Here is an 11532-nt window from a genome sequence, read left to right on the forward strand (position 1 = left end):
GTGCATTCAGTGAGAGATGAGGCTTGTGCAGCATTGAGTACTGTGCTTTCAGTGAGACACGATGCTTGTGCAGCATTGAGTACTGTGCATCCAGTGAGAGGCGATAATTGTGCAGCATTGAGTACTGTGCATCCAGTGAGAGGCGATGCTTGTGCAGCATTGAGTACTGTGCATTCAGTGAGAGGCGATGCTTGTGCAGCCTTGAGTACTGTGCATCCAGTGAGAGGCGATGCTTGTGCAGCATTGAGTACTGTGCATTCAGTGAGAGGCGATGCTTGTGCAGCTTTGAGTACTGTGCTTTCAGTGAGACACGATGCTTGTGCAGCATTGAGTACTGTGCATCCAGTGAGAGGCGATGCTTGTGCAGCATTGAGTACTGTGCATTCAGTGAGAGGCGATGCTTGTGCAGCATTGAGTACTGTGCATTCAGTGAGAGGCGATTCTAGTGCAGCATTGAGTACTGTGCATTCAGTGAGAGATGAGGCTTGTGCAGCATTGAGTACTGTGCATTCAGTGAGAGGCGATGCTAGTGCAGCATTGAGTACTGTGCATTCAGTGAGAGATGAGGCTTGTGCAGCATTGAGTACTGTGCATTCAGTGAGAGGCGATGCTTGTGCAGCATTGAGTTCATGCATCCAGTGAGAGGCGATGCTTGCGCAGCATTGAGTACTGTGCATTCAGTGAGAGGCGATGCTTGCGCAGCATTGAGTACTGTGCATTCAGTGAGAGGCGATGCTAGTGCAGCATTGAGTACTGTGCATTCAGTGAGAGATGAGGCTTGTGCAGCATTGAGTACTGTGCTTTCAGTGAGACACGATGCTTGTGCAGCATTGAGTACTGTGCATCCAGTGAGAGGCGATAATTGTGCAGCATTGAGTACTGTGCATCCAGTGAGAGGCGATGCTTGTGCAGCATTGAGTACTGTGCATTCAGTGAGAGGCGATGCTTGTGCAGCCTTGAGTACTGTGCATCCAGTGAGAGGCGATGCTTGTGCAGCATTGAGTACTGTGCATTCAGTGAGAGGCGATGCTTGTGCAGCATTGAGTACTGTGCTTTCAGTGAGACACGATGCTTGTGCAGCATTGAGTACTGTGCATCCAGTGAGAGGCGATGCTTGTGCAGCATTGAGTACTGTGCATTCAGTGAGAGGCGATGCTAGTGCAGCATTGAGTACTGTGCATTCAGTGAGAGATGAGGCTTGTGCAGCATTGAGTACTGTGCATCCAGTGAGAGGCGATGCTTGTGCAGCATTGAGTACTGTGCATTCAGTGAGAGGCGATGCTTGTGCAGCATTCAGTACTGTGCTTTCAGTGAGACACGATGCTTGTGCAGCATTGAGTACTGTGCATCCAGTGAGAGGCGATGCTTGTGCAGCATTGAGTACTGTGCATTCAGTGAGAGGCGATGCTTGTGCAGCCTTGAGTACTGTGCATTCAGTGAGACGCGATGCTTGCGCAGCATTGAGTACTGTGCATTCAGTGAGATTCGATTCATGTGCAGCATTGAGTACTGTGCATTCAGTGAGAGGCGATGCTTGTGCAGCATTGAGTTCATGCATTCAGTGAGAGGCGATGCTTGTGCAGCATTGAGTACTGTGCATTCAGTGAGAGGCGATGCTTGTGCAGCCTTGAGTACTGTGCATTCAGTGAGAGGCGATGCTTGTGCAGCCTTGAGTACTGTGCATTCAGTGAGACGCGATGCTTGCGCAGCATTGAGTACTGTGCATTCAGTGAGATTCGATTCATGTGCAGCATTGATTACTGTGCATTCAGTGAGAGGCGATGCTTGTGCAGCATTTAGTTCATGCATCCAGTGAGAGGCGATGCTTGCGCAGCATTGAGTACAGTGCATCCAGTGAGATTCGATTTGTGTGCAGCATTGAGTACTGTGCATTCAGTGAGAGGCAATGCTTGTGCAGCATTGAGTTCATGCATTCAGTGAGAGGCGATGATTGTGCAGCATTGAGTACTGTGCATCCAGTGAGAGGCAATGCTTGTGCAGCATTGAGTACTGTGCATTCAGTGAGAGGCGATGCTTGTGCAGCCTTGAGTACTGTGCATCCAATGAGAGGCGATGCTTGTGCAGCATTGAGTACTGTGCATTCAGTGAGAGGCGATGCTTGTGCAGCATTGAGTACTGTGCTTTCAGTGAGACACGATGCTTGTGCAGCATTGAGTACTGTGCATCCAGTGAGAGGCGATGCTTGTGCAGCATTGAGTACTGTGCATTCAGTGAGAGGCGATGCTTGTGCAGCATTGAGTTCATGCATCCAGTGAGAGGCGATGCTTGCGCAGCATTGAGTACTGTGCATTCAGTGAGAGGCGATGCTTGTGCAGCATTGAGTACTGTGCATTCAGTGAGAGGCGATGCTAGTGCAGCATTGAGTACTGTGCATTCAGTGAGAGATGAGGCTTGTGCAGCATTGAGTACTGTGCATTCAGTGAGAGGCAATGCTTGTGCAGCATTGAGTACTGTGCATTCAGTGAGAGGCGATGCTAGTGCAGCATTGAGTACTGTGCATTCAGTGAGAGATGAGGCTTGTGCAGCATTGAGTACTGTACATTCAGTGAGAGGCGATGCTAGTGCAGCATTGAGTACTGTGCATTCAGTGAGAGGCGATGCTTGTGCAGCATTGAGTACTGTGCATTCAGTGAGAGGCAATGCTTGTGCAGCATTGAGTTCATGCATCCAGTGAGAGGCGATGCTTGCGCAGCATTGAGTACTGTGCATTCAGTGAGAGGCGATGCTTGTGCAGCATTGAGTACTGTGCATTCAGTGAGAGGCGATGCTAGTGCAGCATTGAGTACTGTGCATTCAGTGAGAGATGAGGCTTGTGCAGCATTGAGTACTGTGCTTTCAGTGAGACACGATGCTTGTGCAGCATTGAATACTGTGCATCCAGTGAGAGGCGATGATTGTGCAGCATTGAGTACTGTGCATCCAGTGAGTGGCTATGCTTGTGCAGCATTGAGTACTGTGCATTCAGTGAGAGGTGATGCTTGTGCAGCCTTGAGTACTGTGCATCCAGTGTGAGGCGATGCTTGTGCAGCATTGAGTACTGTGCTTTCAGTGAGACACGATGGTTGTGCAGCATTGAGTACTGTGCATCCAGTGAGAGGCGATGCTTGTGCAGCATTGAGTACTGTGCATTCAGTGAGAGGCGATGGTTGTGCAGCATTGAGTTCATGCATCCAGTGAGAGGCGATGCTTGCGCAGCATTGAGTACTGTGCATTCAGTGAGAGGCGATGCTTGTGCAGCATTGAGTACTGTGCATTCAGTGAGAGGCGATGCTAGTGCAGCATTGAGTACTGTGCATTCAGTGAGAGATGAGGCTTGTGCAGCATTGAGTACTGTGCATTCAGTGAGAGGCGATGCTAGTGCAGCATTGAGTAATGTGCATTCAGTGAGAGGCGATGCTTGTGCAGCATTGAGTACTGTGCATTCAGTGAGAGGCGATGCTTGTGCAGCATTGAGTTCATGCATCCAGTGAGAGGCGATGCTTGCGCAGCATTGAGTACTGTGCATTCAGTGAGAGGCGGTGCTAGTGCAGCATTGAGTACTGTGCATTCAGTGAGAGATGAGGCTTGTGCAGCATTGAGTACTGTGCTTTCAGTGAGACACGATGCTTGTGCAGCATTGAGTACTGTGCATCCAGTGAGAGGCGATGATTGTGCAGCATTGAGTACTGTGCATCCAGACAGAGGCGATGCTTGTGCAGCATTGAGTACTGTGCATTCAGTGAGAGGCGATGCTTGTGCAGCCTTGAGTACTGTGCATCCAGTGAGAGGCGATGCTTGTGCAGCATTGAGTACTGTGCATTCAGTGAGAGGCGATGCTAGTGCAGCATTGAGTACTGTGCATTCAGTGAGAGATGAGGCTTGTGCAGCATTGAGTACTGTGCTTTCAGTGAGACACGATGCTTGTGCAGCATTGAGTACTGTGCATCCAGTGAGAGGCGATGATTGTGCAGCATTGAGTACTGTGCATCCAGACAGAGGCGATGCTTGTGCAGCATTGAGTACTGTGCATTCAGTGAGAGGCGATACTTGTGCAGCCTTGAGTACTGTGCATCCAGTGAGAGGCGATGCTTGTGCAGCATTGAGTACTGTGCATTCAGTGAGAGGCGATGCTTGTGCAGCATTGAGTACGGTGCTTTCAGTGAGACACGATACTTGTGCAGCATTGAGTACTGTGCATCCAGTGAGAGGCGATGCTTGTGCAGCATTGAGTACTGTGCATTCAGTGAGAGGCAATGCTTGTGCAGCATTGAGTTCATGCATCCAGTGAGAGGCGATGCTTGCGCAGCATTGAGTACTGTGCATTCAGTGAGAGGCGATGCTTGTGCAGCATTGAGTACTGTGCATTCAGTGAGAGGCGATGCTAGTGCAGCATTGAGTATTGTGCATTCAGTGAGAGATGAGGTTTGTGCAGCATTGAGTACTGTGCATTCAGTGAGAGGCGATGCTAGTGCAGCATTGAGTACTGTGCATTCAGTGAGAGGCGATGCTTGTGCAGCATTGAGTTCATGCATCCAGTGAGAGACGATGCTTGCGCAGCATTGAGTACTGTGCATTCAGTGAGAGGCGATGCTTGCGCAGCATTGAGTACTGTGCATTCAGTGAAAGGCGATGCTAGTGCAGCATTGAGTACTGTGCATTCAGTGAGAGGCGATGCTTGTGCAGCATTGAGTACTGTGCATTCAGTGAGAGGCGATGCTTGTGCAGCATTGAGTTCATGCATCCAGTGAGAGACGATGCTTGCGCAGCATTGAGTACTGTGCATTCAGTGAGAGGCGATGCTTGTGCAGCATTGAGTATTGTGCATTCAGTGAGAGGCGATGCTAGTGCAGCATTGAGTACTGTGCATTCAGTGAGAGATGAGGCTTGTGCAGCATTGAGTACTGTGCATTCAGTGAGAGTTGATGCTAGTGCAGCATTGAGTACTGTGCATTCAGTGAGAGGCGATGCTTGTGCAGCATTGAGTACTGTGCATTCAGTGAGAGGTGATGCTTGTGCAGCATTGAGTTCATGCATCCAGTGAGAGGCGATGCTTGCGCAGCATTGAGTACTGTGCATTCAGTGAGAGGCGATGCTTGTGCAGCATTGAGTACTGTGCATTCAGTGAGAGGCGATGCTAGTGCAGCATTGAGTACTGTGCATTCAGTGAGAGATGAGGCTTGTGCAGCATTGAGTACTGTGCTTTCAATGAGACACGATGCTTGTGCAGCATTGAGTACTGTGCATCCAGTGAGAGGCGATAATTGTGCAGCATTGAGTACTGTGCATCCAGTGAGAGGCGATGCTTGTGCAGCATTGAGTACTGTGCATTCAGTGAGAGGCGATGCTTGTGCAGCCTTGAGTACTGTGCATCCAGTGAGAGGCGATGCTTGTGCAGCATTGAGTACTGTGCATTCAGTGAGAGGCGATGCTTGTGCAGCATTGAGTACTGTGCTTTCAGTGAGACACGATGCTTGTGCAGCATTGAGTACTGTGCATCCAGTGAGAGGCGATGCTTGTGCAGCATTGAGTACTGTGCATTCAGTGAGAGGCAATGCTTGTGCAGCATTGAGTTCATGCATCCAGTGAGAGGCGATGCTTGCGCAGCATTGAGTACTGTGCATTCAGTGAGAGGCGATGCTTGTGCAGCATTGAGTACTGTGCATTCAGTGAGAGGCGATGCTAGTGCAGCATTGAGTACTGTGCATTCAGTGAGAGATGAGGTTTGTGCAGCATTGAGTACTGTGCATTCAGTGAGAGGCGATGCTTGTGCAGCATTGAGTACTGTGCATTCAATGAGAGGCGATGCTAGTGCAGCATTGAGTACTGTGCATTCAGTTAGAGATGAGGTTTGTGCAGCATTGAGTACTGTGCATTCAGTGAGAGGCGATGCTAGTGCAGCATTGAGTACTGTGCATTCAGTGAGAGGCGATGCTTGTGCAGCATTGAGTACTGTGCATTCAGTGAGAGGCGATGCTTGTGCAGCATTGAGTTCATGCATCCAGTGAGAGGCGATGCTTGCGCAGCATTGAGTACTGTGCATTCAGTGAGAGGCGATGCTTGTGCAGCATTGAGTACTGTGCATTCAGTGAGAGGCGATTCTAGTGCAGCATTGAGTACTGTGCATTCAGTGAGAGATGAGGCTTGTGCAGCATTGAGTACTGTGCATTCAGTGAGAGGCGATGCTAGTGCAGCATTGAGTACTGTGCATTCAGTGAGAGATGAGGCTTGTGCAGCATTGAGTACTGTGCATTCAGTGAGAGGCGATGCTTGTGCAGCATTGAGTTCATGCATCCAGTGAGAGGCGATGCTTGCGCAGCATTGAGTACTGTGCATTCAGTGAGAGGCGATGCTTGCGCAGCATTGAGTACTGTGCATTCAGTGAGAGGCGATGCTAGTGCAGCATTGAGTACTGTGCATTCAGTGAGAGATGAGGCTTGTGCAGCATTGAGTACTGTGCTTTCAGTGAGACACGATGCTTGTGCAGCATTGAGTACTGTGCATCCAGTGAGAGGCGATAATTGTGCAGCATTGAGTACTGTGCATCCAGTGAGAGGCGATGCTTGTGCAGCATTGAGTACTGTGCATTCAGTGAGAGGCGATGCTTGTGCAGCCTTGAGTACTGTGCATCCAGTGAGAGGCGATGCTTGTGCAGCATTGAGTACTGTGCATTCAGTGAGAGGCGATGCTTGTGCAGCTTTGAGTACTGTGCTTTCAGTGAGACACGATGCTTGTGCAGCATTGAGTACTGTGCATCCAGTGAGAGGCGATGCTTGTGCAGCATTGAGTACTGTGCATTCAGTGAGAGGCAATGCTTGTGCAGCATTGAGTTCATGCATCCAGTGAGAGGCGATGCTTGCGCAGCATTGAGTACTGTGCATTCAGTGAGAGGCGATGCTTGTGCAGCATTGAGTACTGTGCATTCAGTGAGAGGCGATGCTAGTGCAGCATTGAGTACTGTGCATTCAGTGAGAGATGAGGCTTGTGCAGCATTGAGTACTGTGCATTCAGTGAGAGGCGATGCTTGTGCAGCCTTGAGTACTGTGCATTCAGTGAGAGGCGATGCTAGTGCAGCATTGAGTACTGTGCATTCAGTTAGAGATGAGGTTTGTGCAGCATTGAGTACTGTGCATTCAGTGAGAGACGATGCTAGTGCAGCATTGAGTACTGTGCATTCAGTGAGAGGCGATGCTTGTGCAGCATTGAGTTCATGCATCCAGTGAGAGGCGATGCTTGCGCAGCATTGAGTACTGTGCATTCAGTGAGAGGCGATGCTTGTGCAGCATTGAGTTCATGCATCCAGTGAGAGGCGATGCTTGCGCAGCATTGAGTACTGTGCATTCAGTGAGAGGCGATGCTTGTGCAGCATTGAATACTGTGCATTCAGTGAGAGGCGATGCTAGTGCAGCATTGAGTACTGTGCATTCAGTGAGAGATGAGGCTTGTGCAGCATTGAGTACTGTGCATTCAGTGAGAGGCGATGCTAGTGCAGCATTGAGTACTGTGCATTCAGTGAGAGGTGATGCTTGTGCAGCATTGAGTTCATGCATTCAGTGAGAGGACGATAGAGAAGCTTCCATACCACCGCGTCAGTCCAGCTGTCTCCAGTGCTCTCTGCTCATTGGATGTAAAGGTGCCCCATAGCCTCTTATCAGTTTCCGTAGTGTAGTGGTTATCACGTTCGCCTAACACGCGAAAGGTCCCCGGTTCGAGACCGGGCGGAAACACTTTTTTCCTTTGAGAAAAAGTAACTCACAACAGTTAATTACTTTATTATTAGAATGTAATCCAAGTTGTGGCAAAAAAGTAAAAGTTATGGAAATAAAAAGTGGGGTCAGATGGAAAACAATTCTCCCCTCCCTAGTGGAGAAATCATCTTGACACATTGTTGCAAACAGTGTATCAGGTGTTCCACCGAAAAGCGAGCAGACAAGCATAAGGGTAATAAAATATAAACTGGTGACAAAGCTCGACACGGTCCCCTGGCAGCACTGGCAGGACGGGTGGTTTGGAATAAATTAGAGGTTTGCTTGTGATCAGAGGGCTTTGCCTACGTTTTCAATCACTGAGAGACCATAAATGTATTGAATGCAGAATTTTGGTCGTCACAGTTGGCCGCGTGGGCAGAAAGCAGTGTCTGATTCTTCAATGTAAGTGGAACCTTATATAATAGGTGGAATCGCTGCTTGTTTTAAGAAACCCGAATGACAACAGAGGAAAGTTAGAGCGATCGAAATAAAAGAGTAAAAAGCAAAATCATTTTCTGTTAAAAGCCTCCATTTCAAATCTGCTGAATAACAATAAAAAAAATCTCTTCCGCCCGAATAGGGACTTGAACCCTAGACCCTCAGATTAAAAGTCTGATGCCCTACCGACTGAGCTATCCGGGCTTCAAATTGCACAGAATTGGTGTTCCTGATGATTAGCATAGTGTTTATGTGTTCATGTTATCTCGGAAGTTGTAATAAGATGATCTGTAGCCGAGTAGTATTGATTGATGAAGGTTTATTGATGGATTTCAAGGTTAAATCATGTAATCATTTAAGTATCATTCAAGTCTCTCCTAAGCCCCACCAGGAGCAGCTCCCTTGCTACTCAGCCCTCTCATCCAACTGTCATCCATCCACCAGGCACACCACACATTCCATATTACCTCACACACTCAACATTCTATCATTCACCCAGATAGGCTGAGTAGCAAGACAGGTTAATGGGAAAGGCACATGACATCCAAACCAGGATACTACACCACCTTCCCCCTTAGAAGGAACAAACAAATGAAAAGTGTAAAAATTAGAATGGTCATTCTACAATAGAAACTAGCATTGTAAAATTTAACAATCATAAAACATAAAAGTATACAATGCGACCACCCCTTCCCCCTTTACACGTAAAACAGGAATAATTGATATTTCGCAATGTTTTCGCAATGAAATTCACAAGATGTAATGAATAGAATTACCGAAACTCACACACATGCCAGTTGGCCAGACCAGCAAAGTGAAAGAAACGGAAAAGTCAACAATTAAAATATGCGAACGAGAAAATCACCAAAAAGAACTTAAATAAATTACAATTCCTATAAAGTGACGTGTGCACAACGTACACTCAATAGGAATATGTAGGTGACTAAAAAATCACATGCAATGTATGCAATTTGTATAAAGTAAATAAAGAGATATGAAGGTGACTAAACTATAGAGTCACATGCAATGTATGCAGCACATATGCTAACGTGTAGCATTTAACTAAAAAGAATACATATGTGTATAGCATTGACTTTACTATACAAAACAGCAAATTAACTTTAGAATGCTTTTAAAATTCTTGTAATAATCTTCTAGGCTAGCAAATTAACTTTAGAATGCTATTAAAATTCATGTAAAAATCGGATAGCAAATTAACTTTAGAATGCTATTCTTCCGCTCCTTCATGTCACCACTGTTTTTTACATGTTTAACACAGGCTAGTACTTTATCATTCAAAATAGCAAATTAATTTTAGAATGCCATTCTTCCGTTCATGCTACATTTAAAACTTATGTAGACAAACCATTAAAAATAGCAAATAGTAACCTTTAGAATGCTATACCTACATTGTGTTAATCTTGAGGAACACAGGCTAAATTCGATAAACAGATCGTAAAGAGTGTTCAAAACATATTAACAGTGCATATTAAAAATGCGATGCATTAAACACATGCCACATAACCATTCCAAATCCTATGCAGCAATAGGCATTAAAGAAATAAGGTATCATATAAAATAAATGATGTACAATACATATTCAAATCTTAAAATTCAGTCTCCTTTTAAAACAACAAATTAAAATAAATAAAGTAGACACCGCTGTCATAATGAGATGAAGATCAGATATCATAAACTTGAGGCAGGCTTAAATCTTGACGACTGCTGTATTTAATTAATTATAGGAAAGCGTGCGCGTCGCTGAAGAGTTGGACGCGCTGTATTTAAATCATAAATTTAGCGTGCGCGTCGCTGATGAAAAATGAGCTATATTTAATTACAACCAATTAGCGTGCGCATCGCTGAAGTAAAACGCACTTAATTTAATTAATTGAAGTTAAGCGTGTGCGTCGCTGTTGTAAGGGATTAATATAGACTATGACATCAATAAGTCTGGATAGAATGTCCAGAAATTTGCCGAAATCACCCCAAACCAAGATGATTGGGATTACAGGACGTGGTTGGCAGCGTATGATAGAAAGCTGTGTGAATGATTGATTGCATGACATTCACAAAATGGAAGCACGTTGTTCACGTAAGGCCGGGTGGTTCAAGGTGTGCAGAAGCCCCTCAACGTCGAAGTTCAGTCACAAGCCTCATAAAGGAACAGACGTCACAGAAGTTCCGATGTCAAAGACCATGGAATTGAGGTAAGTCAGCGCGCTCTCTGCGTGAGTGTGTATTGAACAGCTCGTGTATTGATTTAAAATGGAAGGCGGTGGTTTAACTGTCGACATGAGGGAAATAGTCAAAGGCGATCAAACGTAAAATAAAATTGTACGACGCGCCTATGTAAAACAAATAAAAGCACTCCCCGCATATGAACAGACCTATCTAGATTAAACCTACCGCCTCCACACAGCTGTTCAAACATTGCCTGTACCATGTAATAGCAACCTTTACAACGAATATGTTCACACCGGAGACATAGAGAAAATTAAGATCGTGTGACGATGACTTTGTGATGCTAATAAAATATCGTCCAGTAGATGGCAGCAAGTGGACACAAGATCTGCTAGATTTCCTCCTTTTGATCTGATTCTCTGTTGCAAACATGTAGGAATTTCATCATCGTGTCCACCCTTCGATCCGTTTTTTTTTTAGAACAGGAAGAAGGCAGAATAGCATCAAAGAGGACTTTAAAGTATTTTCTCTGCTAAGAAAATCGTTAATTAAGAGAGTAGGCAGCTGAAACCATACATTCCCTTCGAAATGGACCATGAAATTACGGGGGGTTTTCCCTGGTATAATTCTTATGAAACAAGTCAGAGAAGACTGATTCATGCCCAGGTTCTGTTTTCCTTCTCTCATTCCTATTCTCGGAAAGCAGTAGGGATGCAGCAAAGTAAAAACTGCGTGCAGGGAGAAAACAGTAAAAGTCCTTAACGCTAATCCCAGCGTTATGCTGCTCACAGACCTGGACTGGCAAACTTAAACCATATGTAGACTGTGGGCAAGGTAGAAATTACTGTAGTCCCTGGCGCTCATCTGAATTAACCAGTTAATGCCTTCAATAACAAGTAGGAGCAGGCTGGAAGAAGCGTTCCACTGTGAATAGGCAGGGACAGGCATACTAAAGATGTATGCAAGCATAGACTGGCACATCCAATTCGGAGGGCGACCGGTGGTAGGTCACTGGTGGGGCTAATTAAAGGGTGCCAGTAAAGTTCAAATAGCTTTAAAGAAATTCTTTTTTCTTACTTGAAAATCTTGATCATGAAGTTTCATGGAGATCCTTGAAGTTGTAAGCCGGGCAGGTAAGTCCAAAGTCGCCAAATGTAATAAGATG

At 46.0% G+C, this 11532-nt stretch overlaps 1 non-coding gene across 1 annotated transcript; it reads left to right on the forward strand.

Annotated features, from left to right (window-relative positions):
* Positions 1–7651: 7651 nt before the first annotated feature.
* Positions 7652–7724, forward strand: TRNAV-AAC (transfer RNA valine (anticodon AAC)). The gene has a single exon. It is a non-coding gene; the product is annotated as a tRNA-Val (tRNA).
* Positions 7725–11532: the final 3808 nt, after the last annotated feature.

The sequence above is a fragment of the Lissotriton vulgaris genome, chromosome 1_1 (assembly GCF_964263255.1).
Source record: "Lissotriton vulgaris chromosome 1_1, aLisVul1.2, whole genome shotgun sequence".
NCBI classification, from domain to species: Eukaryota; Metazoa; Chordata; class Amphibia; order Caudata; family Salamandridae; genus Lissotriton; species Lissotriton vulgaris.